Raw genomic sequence first — 17,100 nt, forward strand, 5'->3', positions numbered from 1 at the left:
AATTCGAAGTCCATAGAACAGACAGGAACGGAAGATCACGAATAGACTAAAACCCAATGGACATAAGCTAGAGTTTGTTATCCACAGGTAGGAGTGTTTGTCTATCTGTCTATCTGTCTGTCTCTCTCTCAGATAACAATGCACTCTTTTAAAGGACTTCCAACTGATAAGTGAGGCCCACCAGGACAATCTGTCTCATTTAAAGTCAGCTGTTTTGGGGCTTTAATTACATCGGTAAAATATCTTCATAGCAGCACATAGAATTTGATTAGACAATTGGGAGGAGGTATGTGTATGTTACAAAACGTGTGCTACCTTCCATTCTCTGACTCTCTTGAAAACTGATCTCTTGGAGCTCACCCTATCTGGAAACATACTGGAAGGGGGATTCTAAGGAATACAGTTTAGCTTAGTCAACTTGAGACACCGTAAAGCCATTGCAGGTATTTTTTTTTTTAAAAGACTGTCATTTACTATGCCTGGAACTGGGCACATTTTAACATGAGCTTCTTTTTATTTAATTCTCACAATAGCCCTTGAAATATTATTACCATTTATGAATGAGAAAATAAAGTCTCCAATGGTTAAATAACTAGCCCAGGTCACAAATCAAGCTAGTGAGAGAATTAAAATTAGAGGTCAGAGCTGACCCTGAAGACCATCATGTTTAAAAACAGTAGGTGATAACCTCAAACTACCTTCTTAAGTTCTGATGGAACTTAGGGTAGAGGAGAAATCAGTGCTGGTTGGGCTATCTCAGCTGAGCTGCATTATGAGCAGGTTGGAAACATGAACTAGCAGAGGAGAACCTACAGTTTTTAGCTCCCTCACCAGGACCAGATTGTAGGATCTTCCAATTTTCCTCTGGGGATAGTTGTGCATTTACAAGAAATTAAGAATTACTATTTTCCGGAGGGTGTGTGTGTGTGTCTGTGTGTGTGTGTGTGTGTGTGTAATACACTGTTCTAAGAAAGAGAGCTCTTAGTTTTATATTTCGGGTATCTCCTCAATAAGCCATATAATACCTTTTCATAATTCTGATAGATCATGTGATACTTGAAGTTATGCTATTTATGAAATAAAATTAAAATGTCCATATTTCCATATTTATATATTTGTTAATGATTTGGGCCACTTGTAAGTTGGTAAGTAGGTTCACTGCCCTTATAATAATGTTCATTATTTTGGATTTTACTATGTGCTAAGAATGCTACTTAGAACCTTTGTACACCCTACCTCATTTAAACCTCACAACAACCCTGTGAAGCTTACTGTATCCACACTTGACTGATGAAGAAATGAAGGCTTAGAAAGAATAAGCAACTTGTTCCAAGTTTACTAGGCCTGTGTAGAAGAGTTCAAGTGTGAATGGTATCTGGCTAACTCCAAAGCCCACATGCCTAATAACTAAGCAAGCAAAATCCCCACAGAATGTTTTAGTGATAGTCAATTTATTAAAGTTATAAAGTTGTCTCACTGTAAAAAAGAAATTCAAGGATTTAAGAAGACAATTTTTATAAAAAATTCTTGTATTGATTTTAAGTCAATCAACTCAAGTGTTGCAAATGAATGACCCCTAATCTTCTGAAATATTGTTTCAAAGTCCTAAATATCTTGTCTTTGTGAATTTCACTTTTTACTGTTCTTTGGTGAGCATAGCTCAGCTCTTAAGTCACAAAGCCAGCCTCGTTGGAACTCTGCCATAAATTCTAGTCCCATTTTCTACTGATCCCTCATGATCAATTCTAATTCTGTAAGAATCTCTTCAAATACCCATTTGTTGACACATAGTGGAAATTCAGGAAAATAACATTTTTAATGGGAGAACATTCCACAGATATAACATCATTTGGTGCAATTACAAGTGCCAGTTAACTTTGGTGGTAATAACATGACACCCTTGACTGTCAGGGCAGAATGTATGCTAGTTATCTGTAAACAGAACACATTAATTAGAATCTTGTTTCAGTTCTAGAGTTACGAAGTAACCATTTGTCAATTTCAGAATAATCTTATGCTTTCATAATGGCTATATAAAAATTTATGAAAATACTAAGGGAGGCTGGCATTCTTTGAGAAAATTAGGGCCATGCGATTGGTATGTGCTTATGGAATTCTGGCATATCACATCTCGGTGATAAGCTATAATGACTGTAATAAGCCACGGAAAATTCAGTCCAAATTTCAAAATGAGGTTCTAGTTAACAATAGAAGTTTAAAGGTTAATCTAATTAATGAATGTGCTTGCAGTATTTAAGTGTATTCATTTAAGTTCAGTCGTATATTATGAGGCATTTAAATCATTGTAGACATGCACTCAGAAACCACATTCATTGTACTTAATAGCTGAAGACTATATTTTTACAGTTTACATCAGAGCTGTGTGTTGCAGAGTCACCAGGAGTCTTTTGGATATTAATAGTTTGAACACATACTTCTAAAACTCTAACTCCCCAGGAGAAAAGGCATAATTTGGTTTTAGTGTGAATAAGGTAACTAACTCTAGGAGCAAAAACAAAAACGAGAGAGAAAAAAAGAAAGAAAACTGAAGCACACTGATAAAGGAGAAATAATACTGAAGCTGTGAAGCTGGGCGACTCAGCCCAGATTCTAGGCGTATATTTTCATGGCAACGTGATTTGATTTTTCTTTTTCTTCATCAGCCTATGTTTACATCCACACAAAGTAATGTCAATCAATGGTCTCTTTCGTAGTGTGATTTTTTTTTTTTTAAGAAAAAGCATGCAGTTACATATTATCTTCTAAAGTAATAAAAAGATAAACAGCAACAATACTCTCTGTATAAGTAACTTAATTAATGAAATGGATGCAAACTTTGGGGCAGTCTCAAAGAAACATGACACATACACACAGACACACACCACACACACACTCACACAAACAAAACTCCTGAGATTGCCACTGTGTTTAGGCTTGGATGTTACTTTTCTATGAAAGGTACACAGATAAAGTGTTTATTAACTCTTCATAAAGCCTTTACTTGTGGTATACAGATTGACCAGGGCAAGAAAAGCACAGAACAAGCACCCTGGATGGGATGGTTTTATTGTTTTCAGTGAGGCATTGAGCAACAACTGTCAGCTTCTGGGGAGAGAGAGGGAGAGGGAGGGAGAAGGATGGGGGAGGGAGGAGGAGAGAAAAATCTGGGACTCCCACTTGCACTGAAATTGCTATTTACCTCTTAAAGTAGGATTCTCACCTAGACCTCACATAAGTATCATGAGATTATCTGGGAATCTGGCTTTAATTAATGGGCTTGGACATTGCTGGCTGAATGGCATGAAAGCAACTGTTTCTGTGAGCGGTTTATTACCTAACCTGTGTTGTACTGAAATGAGAATGGTCAGAAAGGAACGACCCAGCCAGGTATTCTGGGTAAAACTAGGCTACCATAGCCCACATTTCACTCTGATTATTCAAATGGTAATGTGCAGGGAGGTGAGGGGGAAAAGGGTATCAAGATGACCCTCATGCCTAGAAGAAAAGATCCAGTGAATGCGTGGTATTTTCCAGAGAATAGTCCCACCATTTTTCAGGAGGGAGAATGAAACAAAGCAGATGAGAAAATGTCTCCATTTGGGGAATCATTATGGAATCTAGTTGCGAGACAGTTCATTGGCTTCTCCTCTTTTGTTTGCTTGCTCAGTAGTCACAGAGGGAAGTAGGAAAGGAAAGCAAACAATAGGACTGGCTCCCTGAAAACCCATTTTCCCCCTCCTCCTCCGCTTGCAATATAAGTAAGCTCTATCCCATTTTCAGCGATACTAAATAAAATACATTGAGGGTCTACTATTGGTGAGGCGGCGTGCCCCCAAGTGACATGTACAAAGGTGATTGATACATGAGTCATGTTCAGGAAAGATTATTGGGAATGAAATCGAGCCTGGGATTTGAATTCCAGGTCCTATTACCAGTTTCATGACTTTGAGTGATTTCTCTGAGCCTCAATTTCCTGATCTGTAAAATAGAGATAATAATAGCTGACATTATCATCATCTTTGACATTGTCGTAATTTCTTATAGAATTTTAAGAATCCTGAAAGCAAATATATGTAAAGAGATTTTATAAAATTAAAAGGGCCATATAAGGCTACTCATTATCATTACTATTTTAAAACCACTTTTGTCTCATCTCATGTGCTATTTGACAAGTTGCTCCTCCATCAGTCAACCCTTCCTGGGACTTTACAACCCTATCCACAGATGGCAGTAAGCTAGAAATGCAAAACCTAAAAAGTATCCGTTTTGGAAGTCCTGCTATTTTGCTAGACAATTCTCTATCTCTCTCACCTGCGATAATTGTACATTATTTGTGAAGATTACCAGTTGATGTTGCTTTTGGCGTAAATAAAAGAAAATGCGGGGATAAAGAGAACCCTTCTACTGGCAGCTGAATGTCAACTCATAAGTCTAGTCTAATTTAATGTAAAGTATTAGAATAAGGACTTCCTCAAATAATAGCCCCGTAGTGTCTGTTGAGAGAGAGGGTTATTAGGTAAGCTACCACATAACACAGACCGTATGAATTTTATGCTGGCTGTTTTAAGTAGGCTTTTTTTTCACAGTAGTTAATAAGCTAGTAAAAATGAAGGTAATCTTTTGAAACACTGAACACTCTGGCTGAGAGGTTTTATTTCCTGGTATGGGAGACCCTCGTAGACCAATAGCTGGACTGATAGCTTCTGTTCTGCCAGAGTTATTTTGGTGATTTAACAAAAGTAAGGCATTAGACGCTTCAGTATAATGGTTAAGAAACTGGACAGACAGATCTGGGTTCAAGGACAATTCAGGCACTTCATAGCTATATGATTACTTTTAGCCTGAATCTACTATGATAGTACTTTCATCAAGACTTCTTAAGAAGACAAAATGTGAAAATGTGTAAAAAGGCATTGGCAAAATTTATCATAAATTCTGAAATTAGTTATCTATTGCATATTAGTTATCTATTTCTGTGTAACAAAGTATTTCAAAATTCAGTGGCTTAAAAAATAAACATCTATAATTACACAGTTTCCATAGATTGAAAATTCCAGAACAGCTTATCTGGATGGTTCTGGCTTGGATCTTTAATGAGATTACAGTTATGATGTTGGCCAGGGTTGCAGGCATCTGAAGACCTGACTGTGGCTGGAAAATCCAGTTCCAAGATGGCTCACTCACATGGCCATTGGCGTGAGGCTTTAGTTCCTTTACTGGCTGTTGGCAGGGGGCCTCAGTTCCTTGCCACATGGGCCTCTCCAGAGGGCTGCTTGAGTGTCCTCACAACATGGCAGCTGGCTTCTGCCAGAGTAAGTGATCCAACAGAGAACAAGATGTTAGCCACTGTGTCTTTGATGACCTAGCCTTAGAAGTCATACTCTACCATTTCCATGACATCCTAGTGTTTACAAAATAAGCCCTATTCAGTGTGTAGGACAATGGCTACACAAGAGTAAGAATACTATGAGGTAGAGATCATTGGGGAGTGTCTTTGAGACAAGCTACCACATCTGATAAAAGTAAGAAGCTATTTTGTATAGTGTATTCAGAATGTCCCTGAAGCGGAAGGTCCCTCTGCTCCAAACACTGAAAGGAGGTCTGAGGGCTATTGTGTGTGACAGTGATAAAGAGGGACTCAAAGAAAGATGCAGGAAAAAAAAGAGACTTCTCATATGTACTGAGGTCATGACCTAAATAATCAGTTTTTTTCTGGACTAAAAAATAACACTTTCTTAAAATATCCAAAAGAAAATCCTGATAATTTTTTAAAAACTCTCTTCAACATAGAAAAAAGAGAATTATTACGTTTAAACAAATATCTGCATTCATTGAGTGGGTTTGGTCACATTCCTTTGAAGCTAAATCATACATGGTAGGATGTAAAGCCAGTCCACAAGTGTGTTTTACCTAAAGGTGTCTTGAAGTGTCTTCCTTATCAACTCTTGTTATTTTTCTCTGTTATAGTATTTTAATGAGTCTTTATAATATTTTATTTTGGGTGATGGTGGATGATAGGGATTAACCAGGGAGCCAAGGGCCTCAAGCAGGCCTCCTGGGGCAAGAATGAGAAATCAAATGTACTGGTGTAAATGGTGTTTCTTTTCTATTTATCAGTGCATTAGCTAAAGATTCATACGTTTAGTATCCAATGGATCATCAGTGGCTGGAACATGCAGGCCTCAACTCACTCCACCATTTTCTAGCTTTGAGACCTTGAGCAAATTACTAACCTCTTTTCACCTCAGTTTTCTCATCTGTACAATGTGAATGTTAATAATACCTATCTTTTAGGGTTTTGTAAAGATTCAATGAGTTAATATGGATAAAGTATTTAGAACAGTGCCTAGTATATGCTAATCATCACATATTAGTTATTATTATCTGACTAAAAAACATCTACATGTATTCATATCCATCTCTCTCCCTCTCGCTCCTTCCCTTCCTCCCTCCCTGTGGGAATGTGTGTGTGTGTGTGTGTGTGTGTGTGTGTGTGTGTGAAATTTGTGGTCATTTAGCCAATTCCTTGAGGAAGATTTATATTCTTAACCTTAATAAGGGTCACTAAGGAGAAAATTTCATCCATTCACTCTTCTGCTGTTCAACAAATCTATTTTAAGCCTTTACTAAGTGCTAAAAGCTGTAGAACGGGAAGGTTCTGGAGTAAAGTCATATATATATGTGTGTGTGTGTATATATATACACACACACACACACACACAAACATAAATGGAAATTTATATAAGGAGATTAAAATCCAGTAAGACAGACAGGCATATTTATAAATAACTCTAAACCAGTACACATATCACAGTGTTATGACGTTAAAAAAGAAGCTTAAACAAAATGCAATGGTTCTTTGAAATAGAAAGCAATCAATTCCAAAACAGGACTATTGGGGCAGGCACCATAGAGAGGGAAGACTTTAAACTGGGCTTTAAAGATGAGTTGGTTCAGGCAGACAGAAGATGTCAAAAAAGGGAGAAAGACACTCCAGAGAGAGGGCATAGCAAGAAAAATTTATGCAAGAGAGAAAATGCCCACTATCTGAGGTGAGTGGGGAATATGTCAGCATCCCTAGAACATGGGCTTGACGGTCATGAGTGAAGTTGGATGAAACGACTGCATGCTGAGGACTTAGGACATTGGCTTATAGACATCCAGAACTATGTACGTGTCCATTACCAGTGTTTGAAGGTGTATTTAACTCTTTTTCCTTTGAGCCATTTATTTATTCGTTTGAATAATTTGTTTCCTTGGAAAACTGGGAAAACACCATGTGAAAAGCCACACACACACACAAAAATCTGTGAAATTAGTGTAACCATCTACTTGGGATATGCTTGGGAACCAATTTGTACAAAATACAATGTGTGCCTTCTTTGAGATTTGAGTTTATCAGAACTGGCTTCCCTGAGGCTCAAAGGATCCAGGTATGCAAGAATGATGGGCTTCCTTGGAGTGGGAGGCTGGCCCCAGGAATGATGTTCTCAAAGAAAGAGTGCTGGCGTTGGTGGAAGGGGCAAAGGGAGGGAGGATATGAAAAGGTTATGAGCAAAGGCTTTGGAGACAGGACTCATATTACAGAGTAGATCTGCTATTTCCTCTGTGTGATTTAAAGCAAATTACTTATTCTTTTATTTGAGACTCTTCCTCTATAAAATTATAATAATGAAGCCCTATTTATTGTATTGTTTTGAGGATGTATAGGTATAATCCATGTAAAGCGCTTGGCACTTGGCACGCAGTAAGTGCTCAATAAGTGAAGAATGATTTTCGATGTTGTTGATGTGTTGCTGTTAATCTCATAGGTAATGTTCAAGATGGAGAGAGAGCAGAGTCCAAGCACAACGAAAGGATTAGTTGAGACTGAGGTTTTTGAGCTGTTATCATGTAGGACATCCTTGTGTTGAGGGTCCCCTGCCCCATTTTTCTATAAATGGACAATGAGGGTTAATTTGGAGGGTCCACCAGGTCATCCTACCTTTGTGACATAAAAGCAGCCTTTTTTTTTTTAACATCTTTATTAGAGTATAATTACTTTACAATGGTGTGTTAGTTTCTGATTTATAACAAAGTGAATCAGCTATACATATACATATATCCCCATATCTCCTCCCTCTTGCATCTCCCTCCCACCCTCCCTATCCCACCCCCCTAGATGGTCACAAAGCACCGAGCTGATCTCCCTGTGCTATGCGGCTGTTTCCCGCTAGCTATCTATTTTACATTTGGTAGTGTATATATGTGCATGCCACTCTCTCACTTCATTCCAGCTTACCTTTCTCCCTCCCCATGTCCTCAAGTCCATTCTCTACATCTGCATCCTGTCCTGCCCCTAGGTTCTTCAGCACCATTTTTTTTTTTAAGATTCCATATATATGTGTTAGCATATGGTATCTGTTTTTCTCTTTCTGACTTACTTCACTCTGTATGAGAGACTCTAGGTCCATCCACCTCACTACAAATAACTCAATTTCATTTCTTTTTATGGCTGAGTAGTATTCCATTGTATATATGTGCCACATCTTCTTTATCCATTCATCTGTCAATGGACACTTAGGTTGCTTCCATGTCCTGGCTATTGTAAATAAAGCTGCAATGAACATTGTGGTACATGACTCTTAAAAACAGCCTTTTTATCTATGGAGAGATTATTTTCTTTGGGAGTGCATCAGTGGAAGTGATACTTATAATGAGTGAGAAAGAAGGGGTCTCTGTCCAGCCAATCAGAAAAGCTGAATGAACCCTGGTGTTTTATGGAGTGTTACTTGTATTTTCTTCTTCCCAGCTTCTGAAGCATGAGTTAAGGTACCTTCTCTGCACTTCTGCTGCACTCTTGACAATACAGAGAAGTATGTAAGAGCAGAGACTCAAAAGTTAGGCCTTTCTATGCCTCCAGTTTCTCATCTATAAAATGTGATACTTTTGTATAGCTTAACTGCACTGATCTATGTAAAGCCCTTATAACAATAGCTGGAACATATGCTCTAGAATTGTTAGGCATTATTTTAAATGATCACCACAACGTACTGTAATCATGAGCTTGACTGTTTATACTGACTGTTAGACTCTAAGCTGATTTATTTTGAAGAACGTACCAAACCAAGATTTACATCCCTAGAGAAACTATAGGATGGTGAAAACTCAAGGTTCACTGTGGCAACTAGTGGAGAAGGTTTACTGTCCTTCAAAAGGGAGAAGCAATCCTTGTCTTGGAGGTGGACTACCATGACCGAGAGAGGACCTGAGCCTGACATGCTCTAATGCCAAGTCATGCCCAAGGCCTGATGTTAGTTCTTCAGCCAGTGGGTCCATGCCAAGAGCATCCGTGGTGACCAGGCCAGAGCCAGGCAGAGGAGGGACTGTATTGGACCCCTGACAAGGGAAATGTGGGATTGAACAGAGAGTGTAAGAAAAAGCCTGGGAAGTGAGGTGGCTGAGAAAGGAGGAAGCTACTGAAAATATTTCACCGCCCCCCGTCCCCTCTCCCTGCCGCACCACTGTTTCCCATCCAGCCAGTTCATAATGGCAGCAACAGATGTGTGATGCCTTAAGGTACCACACTTTATAAGCCATTGAGGCTTTTGAAAGTCATTTTTGGAGTAATGGCTGTGTGTATTCTAGATTCTAGGAAGTCTGAGTCAAAGTAGCTCTGAGAATCATAGTCTATGGAAATAATATCTTCTGGGACAGGTTCCATTTTTTACTATCAACCCCATCATTAGCCCCAGGGTCATCAAAAAACTGCATTTCAATTTTGCCCTTTTAATACCCAGAGCTGGCACTGACACAAGGTCCCTGTGCCACCCAAGCCCTGAGAAGTTGGATTTAAACTTGATCCTTTTTTCTTACATTTCAACATGTTATCTGAAGGCTAAGGGATAACATTGTCTGTGCTGTCTGTGAAACTGTTCATATTAAACACTTATTTCCAGCTCTTTCTTCCTTTCATTCACCTTATTTCATTGCTTTAGCCATTGGATTTTTTATTGGTTTCTGATATAATGCATAATAGTAAATTTGGGGAATAAAGAACTAGGAAAAGAAAATGTTTAAGTTTATCACCATTCAATACACAGAGAGATAACTAAACAAATGCAAATTATCATATTTCTAGCTTTTTTGCTATTACAAATCATGTGGTTAAAAACATTCTTGGGGCTTCCCTGGTGGTGCAGTGGCTGAGAGTCCGCCTGCCGATGTAGGAGACATGGATTCGTGCCCCAGTCCGGGAAGACCCCGCATGCCACAGAGTGGCTGGGCCCGTGAGCCATGGCCACTCAGCCTGCGCGTCCGGAGCCTGTGCTCCGCAATGGGAGAGGCCACAACAGTGAGAGGCCATATTTCTATCAAATGTATATTTTTGTTATATTTAATTGCTTTAAATGTTTACCACTATATTATTGTTCCCATAATAATGCTGTTATTGAATTTTCCAATTAGATCCTCATTCAGATTCACTATAAAACTTCTCAGAGTAACTTATTGAGGAAGGTATTATTATTTTAATATTATTAAACCTGGGAACTAAAGAAGTATGACTTGAGCAACTGAATTAAATATATATATATATATGTATATATACATATATATTTTTGAACAACTTTTAATCAACAAATATTTAGGAATACCAATTACTTGCCAAATATTGTTGTAGGCTCTGAGAATGCAAAAAGAATGTGACATCTGACTGTGAGTGGTTCAGAAAACAATTGGGTTGGATCCCATATACAGAACTTAATACAATAATGTTGAAGAGGATGATGATATCGACTAAGTTTCATCAAGCACTTAATGTGTGTGCCTGATGCTGTTCAAAGCTCTCTAAGAGTATCAAGATAATTTAATGTTCAGAAAGCCCTAAAATGTGGGTTCTATTACTATCCCTATTTTATATTTAATGAAATAAAGGCACAGATAGTTAGGTAATTTACTCAAGTTGAGTAGACAAATAGAAGAACAGTTGGGATTCCATACCAGGTATTCTAGCTCCATAACCTGTATTTTAAATTGATACTTAATTCAATATGATAAGATTTAGGTTTAAAATTCTTTCAGAATTTATTTCTACTTTTTTTTTTTACTAAAGAAACTTTAATGGATGTCTTTTAATTACAATATTATGCATTGAGCTAACAGAAACTGCCTTATTACAGATATAAAGAAATGCTAAATTCAATATGACAAAAAAAAAAAAGAAAGAAAGCATCTGAGTTCAAAAGAAATAAGTGGAAATTCTCACATGCTAGAAACAAAGAAGGAATTTAAAACCAGACAAATTCTAAAGTTGGACGTGTGGAAACTCTGGGAGAGCCTTGTGTAGAGCAGAGTTGAGGCCCTGGAAAAGCTGCTCTTATACAAAAAAGGAGATGAGAAGAAGACCTTCTACAAGCCAATGTAAAGCTGTGGAGAGTGTGACTTTTTGGTTCTGAAGGAGAAGAAAAGCAATAGTAACCCATGAGCAATCCTAGATTCAAGTCTCCCTCAGGTATGGATGTAGATACCAATTCCTGCACTAATGGTGTTGCGGAACTAATGTATGTCTGGTGAACCAGAGAAAGCCTCAGAGGTCCTGGAAGGAGCAAACACAAAGCCCACTGCAAGGGTGCTCTCAGGACCCAGAACAGATGGACTGTGCACAATGACAGACCCTGCGGTGCAGGTAAGCTCATACTAAAAATTACTGACCACATGCTGCACTAGAATTGGAGGATGAACCGCCCCCCAATTTTGGATAAGAGGAAAATATGAAGGACTTTAAAACCTATGTTGAAAATAATTTTTAAAAGACTTGAAATAATACAAATCAAAATGGAAAAACAGGTTACTATGAAAAATTCCAAATAGAGTGGGGAAAAATGAAAAAACTATATCAAACAATTCATAGATGAATTTATATTATGTGGATTATATCTCAATAAGCTGTTATTGAAAGATATAGGCAGACAAAAATTGAAAAAGAATACAGAATGGTTTACATAACATAGTAGACACAACTGAAGAGAGTCAATAAAATGTGAGATTTATATGAAGAAATTAAGCAGTATGGAGCACAAAGGGAAAAGGGAAAAAAATGAAAGATTAAAAGACATGGAGAATTTATGTTCCATTTTGCCAAAAATATTAGTATATCACCTACTATGTATACAGCATTTTTCTGTCTGCTGGGAAATATAGCTGGAGGGAAAGATGGATATAAGAATACTTGTCCTCACTGGAGTGTGCATTTTATGAAGAAAACAAGAGCGATGATAAAGAACTTTGGTAAGTAAAATACACAGCATTTCAGATAACAGTAACTATCCTGGGGGTGGTGGTGTATATGGTAACAACAAGTGTGGACGGGGTTCCAGTGTGGTGATCCAATTTCAGTTGAGTGGTGAAGAAGATCTTTACTGAGAACCGACACTGGAGCAAACCCCTGAGGAGGGAAGTGAATGATGCAGAGACCTCCGGTAATAGCTTTCTAGGCAAAGGGGAAGGTATGGGAGCATCCTTCGCAGGTTGGAAAAACAGGAAGGGAGACAGTGGGTTTGAGATGGACTGAAGGGCAGGGCAATGGGTTAAGAAGCTGTACAGGTGGGGGTGGGGTGAGGAGAGTCTTTTAGGACCTTAAAGGACTTTAAGGACTGTCACTTTTAATTGGAGTGAAATGGGAAGCCACTGGAGGGTTTTGAGTAGGCATTACATGATCTGAAAAGTATTTCTACCAAGACTTTTCTGGCCACTGTTCTGAGAATAAGCTGTAGGGAAAAAATGGGGAAATAAAGAGATCAATGAGAAGGCAATTGCAAAAACATAAGAGAAAAATGATGATGATTTGGACCAGGGTGTAGAAGCAGAAGTAAAGAAAAGTAACCAGATTCTGGATGTGTATTTTTTGTTTTGTTTTGTTTTTTTGCGGTACGCGGGCCTCTCACTGTTGTGGCCTCTCCCTTTTGCAGAGCACAGGTTCCGGACGTGCAGACTCAGTAGCCATGGCTCATGGGCCCAGCCGCTCCGTGGCATGTGGGATCTTCCTGGACCGGGTCACGAACCTGTGTCCCCTGCATCGGCAGGCGGACTCTCAACCACTGCGCCACCAGGGAAGCCCTCTGGATGTATTTTTAAGGTAGAGCCAAAATTTGCATCCAGAGTTGTTGTGAATGTTATAGAAAGAGACGGTAGGATGATTAAGTCTCATACAACACTAATAGGAATCCTACAAGGAGAGAGAATGGGGAAGAAGCAATATTCAGAAAAATTTTGGCTAAGAATTTTCCAGTATAAATGATAGAAATAGTAATCCTCAGATTAAAGAAGTGTACCAAAGCCTGAAGGGAATAAATAAAATGAGGTAGTGAAACTGTAGAACACCAAAACAAAGAGAATATAGTTTAAGCAATCAAAGAGAAAAAGCTGTTAAGTAACAAAACAATGACAATGGGACCTGAATTCCAGCAGCAAAATAGATGCTTGAAGAGCATGGAATAATATCTTCAAAGTGCTGATGGAATTATGACTGCAAATCTGGATTCCATGCAAGACCAAAGAAATACAGTATAAAATAAAGATATTTTCAGACATAAATGACTAAAATTATACCACTCAATGAACTTTACTGAAAGAGCCTACTAAAGATATACTTTAGGAAAAAATAAAAATCAGGATAAAGTTTAGAATACTATAAGACATCCCCACCAAATTCAAAAACATGCTATTAAAACTAAATAAGCCCTAATTGAAATAACAACAACAACAATGGCAACTGATGTGACATAATTAAAAATTAGGTAGACATACCATGTCAAGAGAATATTTTAAGGAAAAGAACAGGAAATTACAGTCATTAAGTAGAAGAAAGGCAGATATGAAAGTAAGAGCAAAGATTAATAAGATAGAAAACAAGCATATAAGAAAAAAGGATTAGTAAACCAGAGCTTAATTCTATGAAAAACTCATAAAATTGGTACTCTTTGTAAGACGTATCACGAAATAAAAAAAAGGCCCCCAAAATCAATATCAGGAATTAAAGACATCACTCTAGATTTATATTGTAAGAAGTTATTATGAACAAGTTATACCATAATTTGTAAAAATGTAGACAAAATGGATGAATTACTAAGAAAACATAGTTTTAAATTGATAAAAGGAGAAACAGATACCTTGAATAGTCTAAGAATTCTCAAAGAACTTGAATTTAAAATTAAAATATTTTCCATACAAAAATCCAGGTCCACAGTAGTTCGTGTGCTGAATTCTATAAAATATTTAGGGAAGAAATAATGCTAATCTCACACACAAACTTTTCCAGAGAGTAGAAAATATGAAGTATCCCAAATGGCTTTAGGAGGTTGGCATACTCTTGAAACCTGTCTTAGTCTGTTCGGGCTGCTATAACAAAATAAGATAGACTGGATAACTTATAAACAACAGAAATGTATTTCTTACAATTCTAGAGACTGAAATTGAGATCAGGGTGCCAGCATGATTGGTTGAGGGTCCTCTTCTGGATCACAGATTTCTAGTTGAATCTTCACATGCTCACTGGAACAAAGCAGCTGTCTGGAGTCTCTTTCATAAGTGCATAAATCTCATTCACAATATGCCCTCATGACCTAATCATCTCCCAAAGGACCCACCTACCCACGTCACACTGAGCTTTAGGCACTAACATCAGCTTGGGCACATCACATTGGGTGTTAGGGTTTCAACATATATATTTTGAGGGGACACAATCATTCAGACCTTAGCAATACCCAACTCAAAGCCACAATAAGAAAGAAAAATAACAGACCGGTCTCACAAATGTAGATATAAAAATTATAAACAAAGTAGGCTGAATCCAGCTATACATAAAAAGAAGATTTCTCAAGACTAATATGAATTTATGCCAGGAAAGCAATGTTGGCAACATTTAAAAACAAATCAGTTTAAATAATTTTGTGACGTATGTAAGTCAAATCATTATGCTATACACCTTAGACTTCTTTAGTGCTTTCTGTCAATTATATCTCAATAAAGTTGGGAGAAAAAAAAACAAATCAATTTAAGACATCATATTAATAGAATAAAAGACACATGTCTTATAAAAATCTCAACAGAGGCAGAAAAAGCACGTGCTAAAATTCCATATTTATTCCCTGGAAATAAAATAGGAAAATCTTTAGAGTGGAAGAAATGTTTAAGCTGGTATCTGAAAAAATAACTAGGAAAGTTTTCTAGGTGAAGAAATACGCATGTACACCCATTAGCGCATTTGCATGTGTATGTGTGTGTGTGTGTGTGTGTGTGTGTGTGTGTGTGTGTTGGAAAAGGGGAGGTGGGGGGAAGGAAATAGAATGCAAGGATGGCTGCAAAATCATCTGAGAGATTCAGTTTTTGGAAAACTATAAGTGGTTTTCTTTGAGGGACTACATCACAGAGGTTAGGAATAGTCTCTGGGTTTTCCTAGACGAGCATTAATATCCTGGCTTTATGAAATATTCAACTTCGCTAAACCTGACTTTTCTCATCTGAAACATGGGTGGGGTTATCAACTGTAGCAGCTACCTCATAGACAGCTGGATTTACACAGAAGCTAATTAAGCTCATTTACAAGGGTTCCTTCCAAGGCCCTGCCCTGAGAAGGACTTGAGCAATATATATACAAGGGTCTACATTTTTGTAGGTTGCAGAGAAGAACCAATGTTTAAAATGCATGGCGCCTGGTGTCAGACTGGAATCTTACCACTTGGACATTAAAGGAACTCAGTCCAGGTTTTCCCAAATGTGACAGCAATTCTACAAATTTTGCTGACATTACCACTGATGAGTCCTGGAGTAGTAAAAGAAGGTTTCCTCAATTATTAATAATAAAAACAAATTTTAATCAACCATGTTAGAGGAATGACTAAATTATCACTCTAACATCACCATCAAAAATACTATTACAAAATTATTGTCACTTGAATAGGTGATCGAAGAGCATGAAGCCAAAACATGAAGGATAAAGGTATGAGAGATGTGTGATGAAGGTATTTAGGAAAAATAAGTATGTTTTCTGGATTTTGTCATACCTCGATACTTGCAAATTTTTTTCAAAATTTGTAATTTGTTGTGATTTCCTTTTACATTCTAAAATAAATATTGACCTTGTACTGAATTTTGGATTTGTAAAAGCATCGAGCCTGGAACACTGAAAACACTAAATGAACACCAAGTTTGCTGTTGCTGTAACATCATCAGATGTTGATTTCCCCAAATATGACAGTCTGTGAAGTGAATGTTTGTGCCATAACTTAGGTGTTAGAAAAAGTGGTCCCTAGTAAAAGGTAGCAGAGACTCCTTATTCAGCTGAGGAGTGATCTACCAGCACAATGTCAAGGAGGAGAGAAATTTTCCCTTTTGAGTTCTTGCGGTTGGACTAATAATAAAATCGACACAAGACAAATTAACAGGAGAAAAAGACAATAATTTTAATTCAGGTGCATGGAAGTCTCATGCTGATTTTATGATTTCTAGACAAAGGAATGATAAATCTGTGATGAATTGACAGGACAAAGAAACTTAGATTTTGGATGCTGAATTAGCGAAGACTCTAAGGAGAATTTGGGCTTGGAGTAGTAACTTGGCGAAGTAGCAGGGTGTGTTTATATAGGCTTTTCAGCTCTGAATCCCTTATCTCTAGTGATAAGGGTGTCCTTCTACTTCCAGCTGCAAGGAGGGCACATTTCACTTGAGAGGTTTATTTCCTCCTTTCAAGAGACAGAAGGGAAGATCGGGAGTATCCCTTTTGCCTGGGCTGTTTCTTTCTTTCTTTTTTTTTTTTAACATCTTTATTGGAGTATAATTGATTTACGATGGTGTGTTAGTTTCTGCTGTATAACAAAGTGAATCAGCTCTACGTATACATATATCCCCATATCCCCTACCTTTTGCGTAAGAAATCATAAAGATCAGATCAGAAATAAATGAGAAAGAAATGAAGGAAACGATAGTAAAGATCAATAAAACTAAAAGCTGGTTCTTTGAGAAGACAAACAAAATTGATAAACCATCAGCCAGACTCATCAAGAAAAAAAAGGGAGAAGACTCAAACCTTGGCTATTTCTTAAATAACTTTAATCCAAAATAATC

The sequence above is a fragment of the Grampus griseus genome, assembly GCF_964374135.1.
Source record: "Grampus griseus genome assembly, chromosome: 8".
Lineage (NCBI taxonomy): Eukaryota > Metazoa > Chordata > Mammalia > Artiodactyla > Delphinidae > Grampus > Grampus griseus.